Source organism: Erythrolamprus reginae, chromosome Z (genome assembly GCF_031021105.1).
Source record: "Erythrolamprus reginae isolate rEryReg1 chromosome Z, rEryReg1.hap1, whole genome shotgun sequence".
NCBI lineage: Eukaryota > Metazoa > Chordata > Lepidosauria > Squamata > Dipsadidae > Erythrolamprus > Erythrolamprus reginae.
This window is the reverse complement of record NC_091963.1, coordinates 58,659,896-58,680,531: the sequence shown is the minus strand read 5'-3', so window position 1 is coordinate 58,680,531 and position 20,636 is coordinate 58,659,896. Positions and strand designations below refer to the sequence as shown.

Genomic DNA, 20,636 nt, shown 5'->3' with positions numbered 1-20,636 from the left:
GTTTTGGATTTAGCCATTCTTGAATATGGATTGATTGAAAATTTTGATCTTGAACGGATTTATTATCATATAACTAATTAATTCTTGTCTGATTATCCTTTGAGACTTTTCTTATTGTCCTTTCCATCGTTGATTCTTTTCTCTCTCATTCTATTTGGTAATTGGTGATTTCATATTATATTTATTTGAATTTATTTGAATCATTTTTTTTCTTTTGTGATAAACTGCTCTATTAATTGTTGTATATACTATAAACTGCTCTATTAATTGTTGAACATACTATATAGTGTAATTATAATCAGTTAATGAATTTATAGCTAATTTACAATCAATAATATCTATATAATAATATCTATATATAATAATCAATATCAATTTTATTTTTATCATTTTGTATTAATTTAGGAGAAATAAGATTATTATACATATCTATATAGATTGTTATATTACCTAGCTTACCAATAGCCTTTAACAAAATAAATTGTGGAGGGGGCGAGAACGGTTTGTTGAGTTGGGCGTTTTTGTGGAAAAAATATAACAAAATGACTAGTTTATCCAATTTGTCTAGATTGCGGTCAGGGAGGAGGCCCATAAATCAATCTACCTCAGCAATCCCTAGTCCATCTCAGAGGTCTATAGAAGATATGATGACACAAAGAGAGAGATCAAACACTTTTAAAGATTTACAACTGATGCTTATGCAAATGCAAGAAACGATGCTTAAAAATCATGAAGATATTAAAAAGGAGATAAGGGAGGTTAGAAATGATACTGGAGAGCTAAAAGAAAGAATGTTAAATACGGATGCTAAATATCAAGTCTTTCAGCAACAGATGTTAAAACATGAACAAAGGTTACAGGAAATGGAGGAAAAAATGGATCAGGAACATAGACGGCTGGATGAGATGAACGATAGATTAACGCAAGCTAATAGGGAATTAGAAAATACAGTCATAATGTTGGAAAATGAAAAAACCAATCACTACCTGCGCTTTCAAAATTTGAGAGAGGAAAAAGGTGAAGACCTCCCTGATGTGATGGCAGATATATTGGGTAAAGCATTAGGGACAGGGAAAGAAGAGATGGATGGAATTTACCGTATAAATACAAACTAGGCTAGGCGCCACAATCTCCCCAAGAGTTCCATGTAAAATTAGTTTAAAAATCGATACGTGATGAAATTTTACATAGAGCAAAAGAGGATCCCATCGAGTATAGGGGGAGGCAACTGGTGGTTCTGAAACAGGTCTCAAAAAGGATGTGTGATCTGAGGAAACCTTATATGTTCTTGACATCTAAACTAATAAGACACAATGTGAACTTTAGATGGCTGACACCAGAAGGAATAATTATATCATGGCAAGAAAAAACGATTACGATAGATTCCATAGAAAAGGCAGAAGAATTTCATGATACTAATTTTGGTAACGAGTTGGCGATAGAGAAGAGAAATACAGGGGAAGTGGGAGATTCAGATAAGGCAGAACTAGAAAGACAAACAAGAAGGGAAGACCAGGAATGAAAACAACAAGAGGAAATGATAGAAAGGATAGGTAAAGAAGATCATAGAGATGGCAGGACAGAAGGTCATAAGAAAGTTAGAAGTACGAGAGTAGTCAGGCCAAAGTATAAATGAAGTAAGAGTACAACCAAAAATTAACCTAGGAATTGAGCTATAGTCTGTAAATATAAATGGATTAAATGCACTAAAAAAAAGAAATAAAGTTTTGAATCAGATGAGTAAAAGAAAAGCAGATATAATTGCAATTCAAGAAGCACACATAAAAGAAAAATATGAATATCTACTTAAAAGACCTAAATTAGGAAATTTATTTGCATCCTTAGCCCAGGAAAGGAAAAAAGGCATAATAATTAGTGATAGGCGAACCCAACAAAGTTTGGGTTTGGCAAGTTCGGCCGAACTTTGCCGTGAAGTTCGGGTAAGTTTGCCAAACCCGAACTCCGAACTCTTCTGGAAATAAAGCCACGCGCCAGGAAGGAGTCTCCGTGACGTCAAAGCCCCACCCCTGGAATCCCAGCGTGGGATTCCCAGCCTCCTTTTGCTTGCAGCACTGCTGCAACGTCCTTTTCCGTAAAATTTTTAAAAAACACAAATTCTTCCATGAAAATACACCAGGATATATCAGCTTTTCAAAAGGTGACAGTTCTGGGAGGGAACATGCATTTAGGCTCCATGGAACCAACTCTGCAAAAAATAATCTTTTTGCCTGGCCAGGTGAACAGTACAACAATTGACTGGATTAGAACACACACAGATTTTTACATGAAAATACACCTGGATATCTCAGCTTCTCAAATGGTGACATACCTTGGAAGGAACATGCATTTAGGCTCTCAGAAAACATCTGTGCAAAAAATAATTTTATTGAACACAAACCTTATTCGAACACAAACTATACACAAACTTTTTCAATAAAAATATACCTGACTATATGCATACATAAGATGAATTTTACCGCTGTCGGGAGGGAAGTGGTGGTGGTGGTGGTAGCAAACGCTCTAACCACTCACTCAGGTGGTGGCACAGCCAAGTCCCATGGGATCCACGCCTGGTTCATTTTAAGGAATGTCAATATGTCCACATTGTCTGTGGATAGGCGGATCCTTCTGTCAGTGATGACCCCTCCTGCGGTGCTGAACACATGCTTGGACAGGACACTTGCCACAGGACAGGACAGCACTTCCAGGGCATAGAGGGCAAGCTCTGGCTATGTGTTCAATTTACCTACCCAAAAATTGAAGGGGGTGGAGGCATCGCTAATAACCATCAGGCGCGTGGACAGGTAGTCATCTGCCATGCGTGTCACATTCTGCCTTCTGGTATGGGCCATCACATCTGATGGTGGTGGATGTGTGGGACACTGGAATAGGTTTTCCCACATTGTAGCCATGCTCATCCTCTCAGTGAGGTGCTGCCAGTGCCACTGCTGTGTTGGCGACTGCGTCCTCCTCCTCCGCGTGCCATCACTGAGCACTCCAACTGCTGTGGGAATTCTGTCACTAGTGCGTCCACGAGCACACACTTGTACTCTCACATTCTGCGCTCCTGCTTGAGTGCTGGGATCAAGGAGGTGATGATGTCCTTATAACGGGGATCCAGCAGAGTGGCCACCCAGTAATTGGCAGAGGTGATGATGCGGGCTACCCTGGGGTCATTGCGCAGGCACTGGAGCATGCAGTGGCTCATGTGAGCCAGGCTGCCTTGAGTCAAGGCGATGTTTTCAGCAACAGGTCTCTTCTCTTTCTGCTGATCCTCCCTCCAGCCACGCTCCATTGATGTCCGTGAGTTGCACTGGGGGCCGCCCTGCTACAAGTCCTCCTCCTCCTCCTCCCAAAACTCTATGCTGGCTGGACAGCAGAGTACCTGGCTGCTTTCGGCCCAGTGGCCCACCCTGAGAGCCATGGCTGCGCCCCCCTGATGCCTGGGAAAATGGACCTTCCTCCTCCTCCTCCTCCTCCTCTTCTGCTTCCTCCTGTGCCACATCCTCCGGCATGGCCTGAAGGGTTTTATCCAGTAGGCAAAGGATGGGGATGGTAGCACTGACAATGAAATTATCAGTGCTGACCATATCAATGGCATACTGGAAGTACTGCAGCACAGCACAAATGTCACTCATGGAGGCCCACTCATTGGTGGTAAAGTGCTGTGGGTCTGCACTTCTATTCGCCCGGGCGTTTTGAAGTTGGAACTCCACTATTGCCTGCTGTTGCTCACACACCCTTTCAAGCATATGCAACGTGGAATTCCACCTGGTTGGCAAATCGCAGATGAGGCGGTGGATGGGAAGACCAAAGTTCCTCTGCAGGGAAGATAAGCGAGCAGCAGCAGGGTGGGAATGGCGAAAGTGCACGCACACTGCACGCACTTTATTCAGCAGCGCCAACTGGCCAGGAACTTCTGCACCACCAGGTTGAGGACATGCGCCAGGCAAGGGATGTGCATCAATCTTGCTTGGCCCAAGGCTGCCACAAGGTTCCACCCATTGTCCACACCATCTTCTCTGGCTTCAGGTTCAGCGGCAACAACCACTCATCTGTCTGCCCCTGGATGCCGGTCCATAGCTCCTGGACGGTGTGTGGTCTCTTGCCCAAACAGATGAGTTTCAGCACCGCCTGCTGCTGTTATCCTATGGCTGTTCTGAAGTCAGAGATTGCTGGGCTGCGTTTACTGGATGTGGAAGGTGAAGATGGGGAAGCAGAGTAGTAGGAGGAGGCAACAGCAGGCACTGACTGATGTCCAGCAATCCTTGGTGGTAGAAGGATATGCGCTAAATTGCTTCCCGCCTCATTCCCAGCCGCCACTACATTCACCCAGTGGGCAGTGAGAGACATGTACCAGCCCTGGCCATGTTTACTGGTCCATGTGTCGGTGGTGATGTGACAGCATTGTGCAGTGCACACCAAACTTTATCTACTACATGTTGGTGCAGGGCAGGGATGGCCTTGCGTGAAAAGTAGTAGCTGCTGGGAATGGAGTATTGTGGGACAGCCACTTCAAAAACATTCCTGAAACTTTCTGTCTCCACCAGGCAGTAGGGGAGTATTTCAAATGCCTGCAGCTTTGAAATGCTGGCATTCAGGGCCTGGGCTCGTGGGTGAGATGGGCTGAACCTCCGCTTTCTCTCCAAAGTTTGAGGGATGGACAGCTGAAAGCTTCCCAGGGACGGTATAGACAGGCTTGACGATGGTGCTGGTGGTGGTGCCAGTGCTGCTGATGCCGGTGCTGGTGCTGCTGCTGCTGCTGCTGCTGCTGTTGGTGGAGGTGGTGTTGGTGGTGATCCTACATTGTCCCTTTGAGGAGAGACAGGTGGCTTTGTTGTTGGGGAGGTGGTGGAAGGGGCCGAGGCAGCCACAGCAGAAGAGGAAGACCCAGGCGTTTGAATACTTTGAAGGTATTGTTGTCACCGTCGCTCATGTTTTGTATTCAGGTGCCTGGTCATGCAGGTGGTGCTGAGATTATTAACACCTCTCCCTTGCTTCAGGGACTGGTGGCAGAGCGTGCAAATGACCTTTGTCTTGTCATCTGTAAGCTGCTTGAAAAAATGTCATGCTGGTGACATTCTTTGTGGCACATGTGGTGTGCTTGGTCCCTGGCCACGGTGGGCAGTAGTACCATCAGACTGAGCACTGAGGGTTTGCACCCTTCTCCCTCTTCTGCTGGCTGCCTGGTACTGTGGGACCACCGCAACCTCTTTCTCCTCTGAACTCTGCCTGCCTTTGATCCACGTGGGATCTAGCACTTCATCATCACCCCTGGCATCTTCTTCCACCCACTCCTCCCCGCTAGCCTCCCTCTCAACCTCAACACTGTGATAAGCGTGTTGGGTCACATCATCCTCCATCGTGGTCTTCCCTGATGATGCCCTGGACACCTCCTCATCCTCTGGCAGAAGCTCTTGGCTATCCGGAAGCTCAAGTTCTGCAACTGTGGATGGGGCAGGTGGACGGCTCATGGCATTCCAGTTACAAGTGTCATCAAACAGCATTAAAGACTCTGCTGCTTCTGGGTGACATGGGGTTGCTGTTTTGGAGGGGGTGATGACGAGGGCCCTGAACACGCAGATGAGGTGGAGTGTGTAGAAGGCAATATCAAGGAAAAGGTACCGCTGCATGCCATATTATCTCCAATTTCTTCTTGCATCAAACCCAGGCGCCTGCTTGCACCAGAGGAAGGGGTATGAGGCACAGATGTTTCACGCCCTCTCTCTGCCCCTGCAGCACCAGCTCCATAACCACCACCACCACCACCAGCACGGCCACATTCCTTTTTCACGGCTTTCTTCATGGTTGAAGCCCTGCAGTGACACTGGCCCAAGGAACAGAAGAAGGTGCGGCGTTCAGGTGGACCGAGAATTTTAAAAATAAATGCCCTGTAAAAATTAAATGCCCAGACAGCAGTAGAGCCCTTGTATTAGGCAGAAAAACATTAAAATCACAGATATAGGAAGTGGCCCCGTGTTTGACCCTAAATTACAGAGAGCACTAGAGACTTCAGATTAGATAGAAAGAGGAAATGTAGAGAAAAGAATTGGCCCTTGTTTTACCCAAAAATAAATTTACAGAGAGCCCTAGTGGCTTTTTTTTAGATAGAAAAAGGAAATGCAGAGAAAGTGGTCCTGCTGTGGTGGACCCAAAAGTACAATAGCCAGAGATCAGTAGTGAGACAAAACTGACCATCCACCCCTTTTTATTTATTTATTGATTGATTGATTGATTTGATTTGATTTGATTTGATATTTATGCCGCACTTCTCCTTAGAGTCAGGGCAGCTTACAACATGTTAGCAATAGCACTTTTTAATTACTGGAATGGCTCGATTGATCACTTCTACATGAACTTTTTCCACCCAATCTGCATGTTGGACAAGTTTATCGCTGAGAAATCTACCAATATCCCAGAGCTCAAAAAAGGAGCTACTGCTTGATGAATGGACTTCAACTCCCAGAATAGCGGACCCGTGTTAGACCCCAAATTAAATTTACAGAGAGCACTAGAGGCTTCAGATTGGATAGAAAAAAAAAATGTAGAGAAAGGAATTGGCCCTTGTTTTACCCAAAAATAAATTTACAGAGAGCACTAGAGGCTTCAGATTGGATAGAAAAAGGAAATGCAGGAAAATATAAGTGGCCCTTGTTTTACCCAAAATTAAATTGACTGAGGTCAGTAGCAGCAATGCAAGACTGACCGCCCACTTTTAAATTCTGCATGTACCCGAACTATGAAAGTGTGGTTCCCCTTTGAGTGGCAGCCAGAAGATGCAGCGATGACTAGGTAGCTATGCCCACAGGAACAAATTGGCACACTTGAGAACTGCAGAAACCTCAAGATTCAGGGAAACTGCACACAAAAGTCTTTTTCTTCTGGTGCCCTGGATGGCAGGCTTTGACCCAGGACAAGGCGAGCACTAGGGCACACTGGAACCTTTGTAGACAGGAACTGCAGTCTTGCTCTGGAAATTTTTTTTCTTGGGTCCTGGGTGGCAGGCTTGGCACCCAGGACAAGGCAGGCACTAGGGCCCACTGGAACTGTTGCAGACAGAAACTGCCAATATCCCAGTTTCTGTTGCTTGCTCTGGAACCTTTTTTTTTCTTGGGTCCTGGGTGGCAGGCTTGGCACCTAGGACAAGGCGGGCACTAGGGCACACTGGAACTGTTGTAGACAAAAACTGCAGTCTTGCTATGTAACCTTTTTTTTCTTGGGTCCTGGGTGGCAGACTTGGCTGGCTTTTCCCACAAAATCAAATTAAAACACTTTAGAACTGCAGCTGGAGGGGAGAGGAATTGCCTCCCCTGCGCCCCTGTCTTATTCTTATCGTGCCCTGGCTGGCTGGCTACGTTGGTATGTCCCCTGCCCATACAAGTTTCCTTCTTTCTTTACCTTGGATGAAGACAGTTTAGAAATCTCAATTTCAGTGAAGCAGCTAGCAGTTGCAGCCAAATTGCTCTTCGAAATCTCCCAACCTATCTCTCACTCTCAGCAGCAGCAACAGGACTGTCTCTAACTAGCTACTATCTCTTGCAATGGCGATGGACCTCATGGTGCTGCCTTTTATAGAGGCAGGTCAGGTGTCCCTCAGGACCAATCTAAGCCATGCATCTGGCTGGCCAATCACTGGCCAGCAGGACACATGGCCAATCACAGCCTTTTCTTGCGTTTTATGTCCAGAGACCACATGGCTTCAGCTAAGAAGAACACTGTTGATTGGTGCCTCATGGAGTTCGTGTAGAACACCGAACTTTTGCATGGACTTTCAAAAAAGTTTGGGTTCAGATTCTGCATGCCGAATATTGCAAAGTTCGGCATGAACCCGAACTGTGCAAGTTCGGTTCGCCCAACACTAGTAATAATGTACATAAACGAAAATATCCAAGCAAAATTGATTTATAAAGAAGTGGAGGGTAGGATTCTGATTGTGGAAATTGTCAAAAACCAATAACTTTGATTAACATATATGCCCCAAATGAAGGACAACAAAAATTCTATAAAAAAATTACACAGAAAGATGAGAGAAACTGTGGGTGACAATATTTGTAAAATAGGAGATTTTAATGGAGTTGTGAATAAAGACCTTGACTACCTTAATGAGGAAAATAAAAGGCAAAATAGAAGAACTCTTCTGAATGCTTTTTTTGAGTTGATTAAAGAATTTAAATTAAGAGATAGCTGGAGGGGAAAAAATCCTCTAACTAAAAAAATTTACATTCTATTCAAATAGGCATAAATCTTGCTCAACACTAGACATGGTTTGGACAAGAACCGAAATAAATATGCAGTTAGAAGACACTAGGATTGAAACAAATTTAGATTCTGACCACAATGCTATAAAAACAATATGGAAAGGGAAAGAAGAAAAAAATAGTAGATGGACATTTAAAAGAGCGATTTTAAGACATAATGAATATAAAACAAGAATGAAAGAAGAATTAAAATTCTTCTTCCAAGAAAACACTAAAGAACAAACCAATTTACAAAATCTGTGGGATACAGCAAAAGCAGTGATAAGAGGACTGACAATTTCTTACATGGCTAGAGAATTCCAAAAAAGGGGAAGAAAGAGAAAAATTAGAAAGAAATTATCAAGAATTGGAAGAAAAACTCCAATGTCCTCCCCAAAAGAATGAGACTAAACAACAAATGATCCTTATAAAACATAAATTAAATCTACTAGAAAAAGAAAACTTGGCCCAACAAATAAAGAATAATAGACAGAATTTCTTTGAGAATTCCAATAAACTGGGTAGATGGCTAGCCACAAAACTCAAAAAATTGAAAGAAAAAAAAAGCTGCCTTAAGAGAAGAGAAGAAGGGAAAATCTGTTACGATATGGACAGTAAAAAACAAATTATACGGAATTTCTACAATAATCTATATTAAAACAATGAACCTGTAGAAGTGGAACAGATTACATATTTTTTTGATTAGTAGAATCTCCCAAAAGTAACAGAAAATATTAAAGAAAGACTAAACCAACAAATTTCAATAGGAGAGCTAAGAGAAGCAGTAAAAAACCAAAAAAAGAATAAAACCCCTGGACCAGATGGCCTACCTATAGAATTATACAAAGAGATATTAGAAGTCTTAGAAGAGACACTACTAGAAGTATTTAATGCAGTCCTGGAAGAAGGCAAAATACCTGCTTCATGGAAAGATGCAAACCTAACGTTGATATTTGAAAAAGATACTGACCAGACCCAAATAGCGAATTATAGATCCATTTCTCTTCTAAATGTGGATTATAAAATATTTAGCTCAATTATGGCAACCAGATTAAAAGGATTTTTAAATTAATTTATTCACCCCGATAAGAACAGATTCCTACCTAAAACACAGCTGAGGAATAATTTGAGAACCATATTAGATATTCTGGAATACTATGAATGCCATAATGAGAAACAAAGCAATGGAAACTGCAGTTTAATGTTTCCAAATGTAAAATAATGCACTTGGGGAAAAGGAATCCTAAATCTGAGTATTGCATTGGCAGTTCTGTGTTAGCAAAAACTTCAGAAGAGAAGGATTTGGGGGTAGTGATTTCTGACAGTCTCAAAATGGGTGAACAGTGTGGTCGGGCGGTAGGAAAGGCAAGTAGGATGCTTGGCTGCATAGCTAGGGGTATAACAAGCAGGAAGAGGGAGATTGTGATCCCCTTATATAGAGCGCTGGTGAGACCACATTTGGAGTACTGTGTTCAGTTCTGGAGACCTCACCTACAAAAAGATATTGACAAAATTGAACGGGTCCAAAGACGGGCTACAAGAATGGTGGAAGGTCTTAAGTATAAAACGTATCAGGAAAGACTGAATGAACTCAATCTGTATAGTCTGGAAGACAGAAGGAAAAGGGGGGACATGATCGAAACATTTAAATATGTTAAAGGGTTAAATAGGGTTCAGGAGGGAAGTGTTTTTAACAGGAAATTGAACACAAGAACAAGGGGACACAATCTGAAGTTAGTTGGGGGAAAGATCAAAGGCAACATGAGAAAATATTATTTTACTGAAAGAGTAGTAGATCCTTGGAACAAACTTCCAGCAGACGTGGTTGGGAAATCCACAGTAACTGAATTTAAACATGCCTGGGATAAACATATATCCATCCTAAGATAAAATACAGGAAATAGTGAAAGGGCAGACTAGATGGACCAAGAGGTCTTTTTCTGCCGTCAGTCTTCTATGTTTCTTCTATGTTTCTATAGAAACACTTGAAAAATTTGGGAATCTAGCAGGACTAAAAATAAACAAGCAAAAACCTAAAATGCTACTTAGAAATATGAGAATGGATCAAAAAATGGATTAATAGCAAAGTTAAATTTTCAAATAATGAAAAAGATAAAATACCTAGGGATCACTCTAACAATTATGACAAACTGACTGAGAAAATTAAAAAAGATCTAGATAAATGGGAAAAATTTCAACTTTCCTTTATGGGTAGAATAGCCACAGTTAAAATGAATGTACTACCAAAGATTCTTTTTTTATTTCAGACCATCCCCATTAAGCTTAAACAAGATTACTTTACTAATCTGAATAAACTTTTTGGCAAATTTATCTGGCAACACAAAAAATCAAGAATTCGCGTTAAATACCTAAAAAAGCCAAAAGAAGAGGGCGGCCTTAGTTTACCAGCCTGGATAAAAATATTTTTTTTAATAATAATAATAATAATAATAATAATAATAATAATAATTATTATTATTATTATTATTATTATTATTATTATTATTATTATTATTATTTAGATTTGTATGCCACTCCTCTCCGTAGACTCGGGGTGGCTCACAACAGTGATAAAAACAATACATAATGACAAATCTAATAATTAGAATCTAAGATAGCAATTATACATATAAAAATCTAAAAGAGAAACCCCAGTAAATAAAAGCATACATACAGTCATATTGTGCACAGATACTATAACGCATCCATCTCAATGTGGGTCAAACATTGGATTCAATTAGACAACACTAAACTATTAACCTTAGAGGGCCATGATTTAGCGTTGACACTCATTTTTATGGCAAGGAAAATGTAAAACTAATGATTTTACAAATCATTATATTAGAAATTCGCTATTAAGTGTTTGGCAAAAAATTAAAAATCAAGAATACAGAATTCTGGTTTTCACCCTTGGAAGCCTATACTCACCCGAATCTCACAAAACTAGGTAAAATAATTACATATAAACATATAGCTAAAGAGGATGGGAATATTAAGACAAGAGCAGAATTAGGAAAAGAAGAAATTAAACTAGAATGGTGGGAATATTTACAGATTAAATCTAAGTATGATAAGGATAAGGAATTGAGGATAAGGACTTAGGAATTGAGAAAGAAAAGGCATTGGACAAATTACTGTTAGGCCATGGAGAGGGACGGCATACAAATCCAATAAGTACAATACAAATACAAATACCTCAGGAAAAAGCAATCCAGAAAATATATCGCCACTTACTATCTCAAGATGAGGAAAAGGGAAAAATAAAGTCAAATATGAAGAAATGGGAACAAAATTTTGTATACAGTATAGAATTTGATATGTGTCAACAAGCATGGGAAAGAAATTTAAAAATGACCCTAGCCACCTCTTATAAAGAAAATTGATTTAAAATGTACTATAGATAGCATATAACACCTGTACAATTAGCTAGAATTGACAAAAAAATGTTCATCAACATGTTGGAAATGTAAAGGCGAAATTGGCTCTTATTACCATCTTATTACCATCTGACAAAGCAAAATACTTTTGGAATACAATTACAAATTGGTTGGAAGAAATTTTAGGGATCAAATTAGAAAAAAATCCGGAAAGTTTTTTGCTAGGAATATTCCAGCAAAAACTAGAAAAGCATCAAATATATTTGATTATCCACATAACTACAGCGGCCAGGTTAATCTATGCCCAATATTGGAAGAATGAAGCAATTCCTCAGGAGGAAGAGATCACAGAAAAGGTTATACTTTGTGCAGAAATGGATAAGTTAACGTTAGAAATAAAAAATAAGGAAGAATATGATTTCTACAAGTGTTGGGAAAGCTTCTATTGATGGTTAGAGAAAAAGAAAAAAACTGGTTAATATACAATCAGAATAATATTTAATTGACAAAGCTGCTGCCTGGTATTAGAATTATTGTTAATATAAAGATATCGAATGTTTTTTATAATTTAAGATGTGTATTTTTCTTTCAAATTGGCATATGCAAATAACTTAACAGAGCTATAATAGAATGTTACCATAGTTGGAAACTTTTTTCCTATAGAATATGCTGCAAATTCATCCAAATAATGTTTGTTTGTTTTTGTTTTTATGTATTAGTGTTGTTTTATGTTTTCTTTTATTTATTTATTTATTTATTTATCTATTTATTTATTTATTTATTTTGTCCAATACAAATTGAAAGTTAAGGAGAATAGAAACGTGTAGTAGTAAATATCAGGGAAGGGATAGAAGAAGAGATATGAGAATAGAATACATCAATGAAGAGTAGAGGAAGGATATATGGATAGGAGAAAAGATATATAAAATATAGGAGAGACAATTGGACAGGGGATGGAAGGCACACTAGTGCACTTATGCTCGCCCCTTACTGACCTCTAAGGAATCTGGAGAAGTCAACCGTGGAAAGTCTAAGGGGAAAATGTTGGGGTTTGGGGGTTGACACCACGGAGTCTGGTAATGAGTTCCATGCTTCAACAACTCGATTGCTAAAGTCATATTTTTTACAGTCAAGTTTGGAGCGGTTGATATTAAGTTTGACCCTGTTGCGTGCTCTTGTGTTATTGCAGTTGAAGCTGAAGTAGTTGTTGACAGGCAGGACATTGCAGCATATGATCTTGTGGGCAATACTTAGATCATGTTTAAGGCGTCGTAGTTCTAAGCTTTCTAGACCCAGGATTGTAAGTCTATTTTCGTAGGGTATTCTGTTTCGAGTGGTGGAGTGAAGGGCTCTTCTGGTGAAGTATCGTTGGACCTTTTCTAGGGTGTTCATGTCCGAAATTTGGTGTGGGGTTCCAGACAGGTGAGCTGTATTTGAGGATGGGTCTGGCGAAAGTTTTGTAAGCTCTGGTGAGTAGTGTGAGATTGCTGGAGCAGAAGCTACGTAGGATCAGGTTGACAATTTTAGAAGCCTTTTTGGCGATATTGTTGCAGTGGGCTTTGGCACTTAGGTCATTTGATATTAGTATTCCAAGGTCTTTTACTGCGTGGGGGTTGTTTGTCAGATTTTGTTTATTTAGTTTGTATACGAGGTTTGGATTCTTTTTGCCGATGTGGAGAACAGAGCATTTGCTAGATGATATTTGAAGTTGCCAAGTGTTAGACCAATCTGAGATGAAGTCAAGGTCTTTTTGGACAATAGTTGTGTTGTGTGTGGTATTGAAAAGTTTTACATCGTCGGCAAAAAGAACACAGTTGCTTATGATATGATCGCAGAGGTCGTTGATGTAGAGAATGAAAAGAGTAGGTCCTAGTACGCTGCCTTGGGGAACACCACTTTTAACAGGGACGGGGGGTGGAAATGGTGCTTCCAATTTTAACAACTTGTCTGTTTGACAGGAATGCTGTAATCCAGCTGTGGAGGAATCCTGAGATGCCATAGGATTTAAGTTTTAGTAGTAGTTTGTCATGGACCACTGAATCAAAGGTTTCGCAGTAGTCGATATAAATTGCATCAATAGATTTTCCTTGATCTAGGTGGGTAGTCCATATGTTTTTGCAGTGAAGTAGTTGTAGGTTGCAGGATAATTTCCTTCTGAATCCAAATTGTTTGTTAGAGAGTAGATTATTAGATTCTAAGTGAAGAGTAATTGGTTGATTTATAATTGATTCCATGAGACGCAGCATAGTGATATTGGTCTGTAGTTATCAACGAGAGAAGGATCCCCGTAAGCTGCACGCGTGAGCATGCGAGTGCACCAAAATACCCCCCCGCGCACCCTTTTTCACGGGCGTGCACTCCCCATCCCCCTGCCAGCCCGCGGGGGGGGGGGGGCGCGGGGAGGCGCCGGCAGTAGAAGGCGCTGCCCCCCGCCTGCCCGATCCGCCCCCTCTCCTCCTCTTCCGCCGAAAGAAAAGCGCGGAAGCTGTCTGCTTGAGCCTCCTATTGCTCCACCCCGCTTCGCCCTGCCTGTCATCCTGGACCTCCGTTGTGTTTTCGGGGGGGGGGGAGCGGTGGGAAAGCCCTGTGCCAGCCAGGAAAGCCAGCTTTCCTGCACCTCTTTCCTGGGGGGGGGGAGTGGCCTCCTCCTCCCCCTGCCCAGGAAAGAGTTGCAGGAAAGCAGCACATTTGAAAAGTGCGCTGCTTTCCCGGAAAGCTGGCTTTCCTGGCCAGCACAGAGTTTTCCCAGGCAGCTGGCTTGAGCCTTGTGCTGGTCAGCAAAGCCGGCTGCCCGCCGGAGACGTAGAGAGAAGCAAGGGAAAGAGAGGAAGGGAAAGAGAAGTGGAGAGGAAAGAAGGAGGGAGGGAAGGAAGGGAGAGAAAAGTGAACAAGAGGGAGAGAGAAAGGGAGGAAGAGAGGAAGGAAGGAAGAGATAAATATAAAGAGAGAGAGGGAGAAAGAGAGGGAGGGGAAGAGGGGAAGGAAGTAAAAGAGAGAGAAAGAGAAAAAAGTGGAAGGAAGAGAGAAGGAAAGAAAGGAAGGGAGAGAGAGAGAGAGAGAGAAAGAGGAAGGGAGAGAGAGAGAGAGAGTAAGAGGAAGGAAGAGAGAGAGAGTGAGAGAGAGGAAGAAAGCAAGAGAGAGAGGAGTGGAAGGAAGAGAGAGAGAGAAATGATAGAAAAAAGGGGAGAAAAAAGAGAAATGAGAAAATGATTGAGGCACAGAATGACAGGAAAGTGAGAGAAACAGAGAGAGAAGTGACTCTTGATTAAAAGCATATGGTAAAAGCCCTTAAATAATAACAGAGGGGGAAAAAACCAGCCCTCACCTGTTTTTATTAATAGTTATGTTTTTGGATTTGCTGGTTGTTTTAGTTTTAATAGTAATAGAGTTTTGTTTTGTTTTATTTTTCATTCTTGTAATAAAAAAGAAGGGATTTATTTTATTTGTTTGTTTGTTTGTTTGTTTGTACTTCTATGCCGCCCAGTCCCAAGGGGACTGCCGCTCAGACACTATACTTTTCCACCCACCCCGGAAAAAAATTAGAGGGAACATTGGAAGGATCCCCTTTTTTGAAGATGGGGATGACTAGAGCTTTTAACCATAGCTTGGAAAATGTGCTGGTCCTGAAGGAGTTTTGGAATATAATGCTTAGAGGTTTGGCTATAGCAGAGGAAAGCTGTTTTAGGAAGTATGCACAAAGACCGTCAGGTCTTACTGATAGGTTTGAGATCTCGTATTGCTTTTTCAACGTGGTCTACAGTGAAGTCGATTTGGGTTTGGTCATTGAGTGGGTTAGATTTGTGAAGATGGATGAGCCGTTATGTCATGGTCCATCTAGTCTGCCCTTTTACTATTTCCTGTATTTTATCTTACAATGGATATATGTTTATCCCAGGCATGTTTAAATTCAGTTACTGTGGATTTCCCAACCACGTCTGCTGGAAGTTTGTTCCAAGGATCTACTACTCTTTCAGTAAAATAATATTTTCTCATGTTGCCTTTGATCTTTCCCCCAACTAACTTCAGATTGTGTCCCCTTGTTCTTGTGTTCACTTTCCTGTTAAAAACACTTCCCTCCTGAACCCTATTTAACCCTTTAACATATTTAAATGTTTCGATCATGTCCCCCCTTTTCCTTCTGTCTTCCAGACTATACAGATTGAGTTCATTCAGTCTTTCCTGATACGTTTTATACTTAAGACCTTCCACCATTCTTGTAGCCCGTCTTTGGACCCGTTCAATTTTGTCAATATCGTTTTGTAGGTGAGGTCTCCAGAACTGAACACAGTATTCCAAATGTGGTCTCACCAGCGCTCTATATAAGGGGATCACAATCTCCCTCTTCCTGCTTGTTATACCTCTAGCTATGCAGCCAAGCATCCTACTTGCCTTTCCTACCGCCCGACCACACTGCTCACCCATTTTGAGACTGTCAGAAATCACTACCCCTAAATCCTTCTCTTCTGAAGTTTTTGCTAACACAGAACTGCCAATGCAATACTCAGATTTAGGATTCCTTTTCCCCAAGTGCATTATTTTACATTTGGAAACATTAAACTGCAGTTTCCATTGCTTTGACCATTTATCTAGTAACGCTAAATCATTTACCATATTACAGACCCCTCCAGGAATATCAACCCTATTGCACACTTTAGAGTCATCAGCAAATAGGCAAACCTTCCCTACCAAACCTTCCCCTATGTCACTCACAAACATATTAAAAAGAATAGGACCCAGAACAGACCCTTGTGGCACACCGCTTGTAACCTGTCTCTGCTCAGAATACTCGCCATTAACAATAACTCTCTGATGTCTATGCTTCAGCCAGCTTGAAATCCACTGAACTATCCAGGGATTAAGTCCAATCTTCACTAATTTATCTATCAGCTCTTTATGTGGAACCGTATCAAAGGCTTTGCTGAAGTCCAGATAGGCAATATCCACGGCACCACCTTGATCCAACACCTTTGTGACATAGTCAAAGAACTCAATGAGATTAGTCTGACACGATTTGCCTTCAGTAAAGCCATGCTGATTTGGGTCCAATAAGTTATTGTTTTTTAGATGCTGATTTATCCTCTTTTTGAGTAGAGTGTCCATCATTTTAACTACAACTGATGTCAAGCTAACTGGCCTGTAGTTACCAGCTTCTTCTCTACTGCCCTTCTTGTGGATAGGCACAACACTGGCCATTCTCCAATCCTCAGGAACATCTCCTGTTAACAGGGATTTGTTAAACAAATCAGTCAGGGGGGTAGCAATGACAGATCTGAGTTCTTTAAGAACTCTGGGGTGGATGCCATCTGGACCCATTGCCTTATTTATCTTTAATCTTTCAAGTTCTTCTAAGACATCGGCTTCTAAGAACACTGGAGCTGAATCCGTACAGCTGGAAGCAATGCTATATCCCTCTATAGTATTATTATTATTTTGTAAGGTGTCTTTTGAGAAAACTGAACAGAAGTAGCTATTGAAATGGTCAGCGATCTCCTTATTCCCATCAATGCATGTATTATTCCCGGTACTAAGCTTTGTGATGCTGCAGTTTTTCTTCTTCCTATCACTAATATATCTGAAGAAGGTTTTATCCCCCTTCTTTACAGATTTTGCTATTTCTTCCTCTTTTGAGGCTTTAGCAGCATATATTATCTGTTTCGCCTCCTTCTGTCTCATTTTATACACCTCTCTATCAGCTATACTTCCAGACTCTTTATACCTCCTATAGGCAGCCTTTTTTTCATTGACTATAGCCCTTACATCATTGCCAAACCATAGCGGTTTCTTCTTCCTTTTACCTTTAGTTACTTGCTTTACATAAAGTCTTGTGGCTTTTAAGATGGCCTTTTTTAATACAGTCCACTGGGTGCTTGCTCCTGCCATTTTATCCCTCCCCTTTAATTCATTATTTAAATATTCCCCCATTGCATTAAAATTTGTTTTTCTGAAATCCAATACTTTGGTTGCAGTATAGGATTGCTCACCATCAGTTTTTACATCAAACCACAAACATAGATGGTCACTGCAACCTAAATTTTCTCCCACCTTGACCTCTGAAACCCGATTCCCATTGGTAAAAACTAAATCTAGAATATTCTCCCCTCTAGTTGGTGTCTTAACTAGCTGTGCCATAGCTGCTCCTGTAAAGGCCTCTACTATATTCTTACTTTTGCATGTAAGGGCACTGGTGATATTCCAGTCAACATCAGGCATGTTGAAATCACCCATAACCACAATATCTCCCTTTACTGCCATTAGGGTAATCTCATCCACCATCTTGTTGTCATGTTCCTCAGATTGCCCTGGAGGCCTATAGATCACCCCAATTCTAATGACAGAACCGTCTTTATTTTGCATGCAAATCCAGAGGGTCTCCAGATCTTTACATGTATTTTGAATTAGTATTGTTTTTAGACTTTCTTTAACATAAATGGCTACTCCACCTCCCCTTCTCTCTATTCTATCCTTCCTATACAGTGTATATCCTGGTATGGATATTTCCCATTCATTAGAATCCTTAAACCATGTCTCAGTTATGGCAACCAGATCCAAATTATCTCTAGATATTATGGCCATTAACTCACAGAGCTTGTTGCTCAAGCTTCGAGCATTTGTGTACATTACCCGAAGAACATTATTTTCATTATTAGTTTGCCCCTTATCATCAACAACTACATCTATTTTATTTACAGCTCCCTTTTCATAAGCTTCCAGAAACTGATTTATCCTCATTGGTCGGGGACAGAAATCCTCCACATCTGGTACATCTCTGTCCCCTTTACCTAGTTTAAATGCCTGTCCAAAAAAGTTCTGAATTCCTCACCGAGCACCTGGGCAGTCACACTCATCATCATCAGGCTGGTGTTTCTGTCCTTGTTCTAAGGTGAACACTGCGAGACCTGAGCTGCCTTCCTTCTATAAATACTGGTGGCTGGGTGTGGTTTGATGGCTCAGCAATTGCCTGCTGTGTAGAAACTTCCTGGTGAGTCAGTAGTGTAACATCTGGGGTCGTTGATGTAGCTGAAGTATGCTGATTAGTTAATGGTTGTTGATTAGGCGTGATATCCTGAGTAGTTGGAGCTTGCAGGCTATTTGATTGTTTTGCAATGTGTGTTCTGAGTCTAGTTTCAGTTTTTGTGTCTGGTAAGCGGGAGGTATCATCCCGCTTGTTCATATTTTGGGGATGTTTTTCTATCTCGATGGCTTCCATGATTATTCTTTTGCTGTAGTGTTCTGTTTTGGAAATTAATTTAGTGCTGTCAAAATCAATTTCATGTCCTGTAGTTTTGAAGTGTTGGAAAAGGGAGGAGGTTTTTTCTTTTTTCTTTAATGCATTCTTATGTTCTGCAACACGTGCATTTACTCTCCTGGGAAGCCCCCCAGGCCGGCTGCGACCTTTTAAAACAGCCGCGCCGCTTCCCAGCTGTCTCCTGAAGCCGAACGCCAAAGCCGAACTTCCGCGTTCGGCGTTTGGAGACAGCTGGGAAGCCGCGCGGCTGTTTTAAAAGGTCGCAGCCGGCCTTGGGGGCTTCCCAGCACCCCCCGAACCCCGGGGAAGCCCCCTAGGCCGGCTGTCACCTTTTAAAACAGCCGTGCGGCTTCCCAGCAGTCGCCGAAAGCTGTTTTTTTGCGGGGGGGTTTTTGGTTGCACGGATTAATTGACTTTACATTGTTTCCTATAGGAAACAGTGTTTCGTCTTACGAACCTTTCGTCATACGAACCTCCTCCTTGCACCAATTAAGTTCGTATCATGAGGTATTACTGTATTTGATAAACTCCCTGGTTTTCTAGCTGGATATTGTCTTTCGGGTTTCTTAGGATGTTGGCTATTTTTTTTTTAAAGTATTTTTTATTAATTTTTCTTAAAATAGACGAACACACATACAAACATTAAACATAGGGTGGGGGTACATTTCCCCCGCTTATCTTGAAAGTATAGATTCAAATACAGAAAAAGAATACATAGTTAAATATATATTGAATATTAAAAAGTCTAGTATATTTGTGTTAGAATTTTCCAAGTTTTTACTAATATATGTATATAAACCAAATGTTGGCTATTTTTTTATCTGTACCAAAGGCTGCCTTGATGTTATGTTTAAAATCTGCCCAGCCACATATATTGGACCGAGACCGTCATATATATATATATATATATATATATATATATATATATATATATATATATATATATATATATGTTAAATGTTTTTAGCTGGAATTTTAAAATTAAGGGAGACTAGGATAGATCCATTTCGGCCTTATTATATATATATATATATATATGTTTTCGTAAATTTTCATGGGTATATGTATGTAGATTGTTCTCAGTTCGGGTTTTGCCCTGTGTAATATTTTGCATGCCTATGCGACGTTTCAGTGAAATCACATTCACCATCAGCAGGCTGAAGTTTCAAGCTTCGTGCTGTTACAACAGCACGAAGCTTGAAACTTCAGCCTGATGATGGTGAATGTGATTTCACCGAAACGTTGCATAGACATGCAAAATATTACACAGGGCAAAACCCGAACTCAGAACAATCTACAGTGGTACCTCAAGATACGAACCCCTCGTCTTACGAACAACCCGTGATACGAACCCGGGGTTCAGAAAATTTTTGCCTCTTCTAACGAACGTTTTTCATCTTACAAACGCCAAACCCGAACTTCTGGGTTCGGCATTCCGGAGGCTGCTGGGAAGCCCCGCAGCCCGGCTGTCACCTCTTAAAACAGCCGGGGGGCTTCCCAGCAGCCTCCCGAAGCTGAACCCGGAAGTTCGGGTTTGGCGTTCGGCTTCGGGAAGCTGCTGGGAAGCCACCCGGCTGTTTTAAAAGGTGACAGCCGGGCTGCGGGGCTTCTCGGCGGCGGCGGCAGGTTGGTAAGACGGAAAACGTCCGGGAGGCCGCTTTGGGTTTTTGGCTGGGAGGGAAGGCAGGAGGTCTGGCGCTGGGGAAGGGAGTCAGGAAGGTCCTCCTGCTCCCCCCTCAGCGAAAAACACAAAGACGGTCTGCCGCCGCATGACAG

At 41.4% G+C, this 20,636-nt stretch overlaps 1 protein-coding gene across 1 annotated transcript in view; it reads left to right on the top strand.

The window, feature by feature from the left end:
• ADCY1 (adenylate cyclase 1) overlaps positions 1 to 20,636 on the top strand; it is a 424,936-nt gene that overhangs the window by 389,448 nt on the left and 14,852 nt on the right. The gene's annotated exons all lie outside the window — the stretch shown is intronic.